Here is a 2,637-nt window from a genome sequence, read left to right on the forward strand (position 1 = left end):
TTTTAAAGATTTATTTAAAAGAGTTATGGGGAGAAGGGAGATAGGGAGAGAGAAAGAGAGAGAGAAAGAGATTTTCCATCCACTGGTTCAACTCCAGATGGCCACAATGGCCCCGAGGCTGGACTAGGTAGAAGCCAGGAGCTTCTTCTGGGTCTCCCTCATGGGTGCAGGGGCCCAAGCACTTAGGCCATCTTCTGCTGCTTTCCCAGGTGCATTTGCAGGGAGCTGGATGGAAAGTAGAGCAGCTGGGACTAGAACCAGCACCCATGTAGGATGTTGGCATTGCAGGCAGTGGCTTAAACCATTGTGCCAGCGCTGACCTCAGCTCCCTCGTTTGTGGAACAGGCAGAGGGAAGGCCAAGGAATGGGTTCCCACAAGAAGGGAAGAGATGCAAAGTTAAACTGAGGCTCTAGCTTTTGCTTGTTGTCAGCACCACCTGTACATAAATGTATGCACACACAAGCACTGGGGAGCTCTCTGACATGGAATTAAAAACAAGAGCGCTCCTATATCATGAAACAAATTACAGTTTATGTATGTTTGTGTTTTTACAACAGAACTGGCTTGTACTTGTAGAAACAAGTGTATCTGCCAGAGAATCAAGGAACTTAAATTCTCCACTCTGGGGAAGCAAGTATGCAAAACCAGCAAGATTCTTCCTGTTTTCCTCAGCACAGAGCTGGGCTTCAAGAACTTTTCAAAATAAGCTGTCAGGCTTTGGCTGACTTCTACTCCACCTGTGAGCGCTTTCACACAACCTGCAGCTGTCCAGGAATAACCAGCTCCCTGAAGCACCCTGTGACCTAAAACTCATTTGTTCCTTTTACCTCCTTTCTAAGAGGGACTCCACCTAACGGCAGAATCAACTGAAACAATCAACAGTAAGGTAAGGTGCCAACATCACGTAGTGGACAACCCTCTCAGACATTTATATTTTAAGACACAAAGCTTAAAATATCAAATCAATCTTTTAACTGGTAGGATTTCAGGCAGAATAACAGAAAAGTAAAAAATAAAAATCAGGTCATAGATACATATTGGGAAATGGGGCTAGGTTTTTATCTCAAATGTTTATACAGCTCCTTTGGGTTCTTTCTGCTTTCCAAGGCTGTCTCTGTTTATCTAAAATGTCCCATCCAGAATTTTTTTAAAAACACCAATGGTTGTGAAGATCCCTCCTCTCTCACCCAATGAGAGAGAAGAGTTTTAGGAAGGCAGATGTCATATCATAGAGAGAAAACAGCATACCAGGGTGTAACATCAGAGGGAGGAGTCTCAAACTTAACACCAGTACATTACTGTCCACAATAATATAGAGTAAGTTATTATGTTATAAAAATATACAATAAAATATTATAAGAAACTCTGAATTGACTGAAGCTTGACAATTCTCTTAAGTAAACAGACTAAAATAAAGCCATATCTGTTGGCTAAATTCCATCAATCTTTTTTAACTCTCTTTGATTTTTCCTCCTGGTTTTCTGTTATCCTTTCTGCAGGTCGCTTCTTCAACCCCTTCATCTTCCTGGTTTGTAGTTTGCTTAGGTCTTGCTTCTGCATATGAATCCTTCCGTAAGTTGTACCAAAAGTATCATGGGAGATATTTTTCTTCTTCTTTGGCTTGAGAGCTTTGGGCATTTTCATGGATAATTTATAAAGGTCATCGGATGCTAAGTGCGTCCTCCTCAGAACCAGATCCAGTGAGGGTCCCATCTCTTCTAATTCAATCCGAGGCGTTCTGCAACCAGATTTCTTCAAGAGCAACTTATAGCTTCGAAAGTAAATCTTCCCGTTCAGGGCAGTGAAGTGCAGAACATACTCCAACCCAGCCAGGCGAATATTTGGTACTGTGGGGCCTCTGAAGAAATCAATAAGAAGACTTTTTAGTCTTCTATAGTCTTCTGTTGCATCAAAATCATCACCAGCAAATATCAACATGGGTTTCGTGCCCTCAGGACATTTACTATTCTTAATATCTTTTAGAGAGACAAACTTCTCAATTCCTAATTCAATCATATCCAGCACGTGGTAGTCATACATACGACCCAGAACTAGATTATTAGGTCGCTTCTTATTATGGGAGCCAAACATGAATAAAGAACAATCTGACTTCTTTGAAAAGAATTCCAGTGATGTCTGATCTTCAAATGGTCTTGTAATATTTTTCTTTTTATACAGTATACCATATGGTTTTTTCAGTGCATACACATCTCTAAGCACTTGTGTTACTGTTGCATTTGCGTTGCCTCCTTTAATCAGCATGGCATTTTTAATATTTTCACTCAGCTTCGGTTCTCTCTTCTCAAGGAACCTCTTGGCCCTTTTTGTTTTGGGACTATCCGATCCAAAGGGTCCATCGCCACTGCAGCCAAGCCAAGAAAGCACACGTGCAGCTCGCGGTAACCGGAGACAGCCGCGAGCCGCCAAGCATATATTTCAATTAATTACTCTTATTCTAGGATTATATAAATACTAAAAGATAGCAATGAATTTTAAAATCCTGGTGAAGTGGTTGTATTTACTATTCCATTTCGTTTAGCTTTTTAAGATTACAGTCATAATTCAAAGTCCTCTGAGTGAATCTGTGACATTTAAGATGTAGCTATTTAGGAGCAAGCATTTAGCCTGGTGGTTAA

General features: G+C 40.8%; 1 pseudogene; it reads right to left on the minus strand.

Moving 5' to 3' along the window:
* Positions 1-202: 202 nt before the first annotated feature.
* LOC133765433 (ribosome production factor 2 homolog) lies at positions 203-2,373 on the minus strand (annotated as a pseudogene).
* Positions 2,374-2,637: the final 264 nt, after the last annotated feature.

Source organism: Lepus europaeus, chromosome 8 (genome assembly GCF_033115175.1).
Source record: "Lepus europaeus isolate LE1 chromosome 8, mLepTim1.pri, whole genome shotgun sequence".
Lineage (NCBI taxonomy): Eukaryota > Metazoa > Chordata > Mammalia > Lagomorpha > Leporidae > Lepus > Lepus europaeus.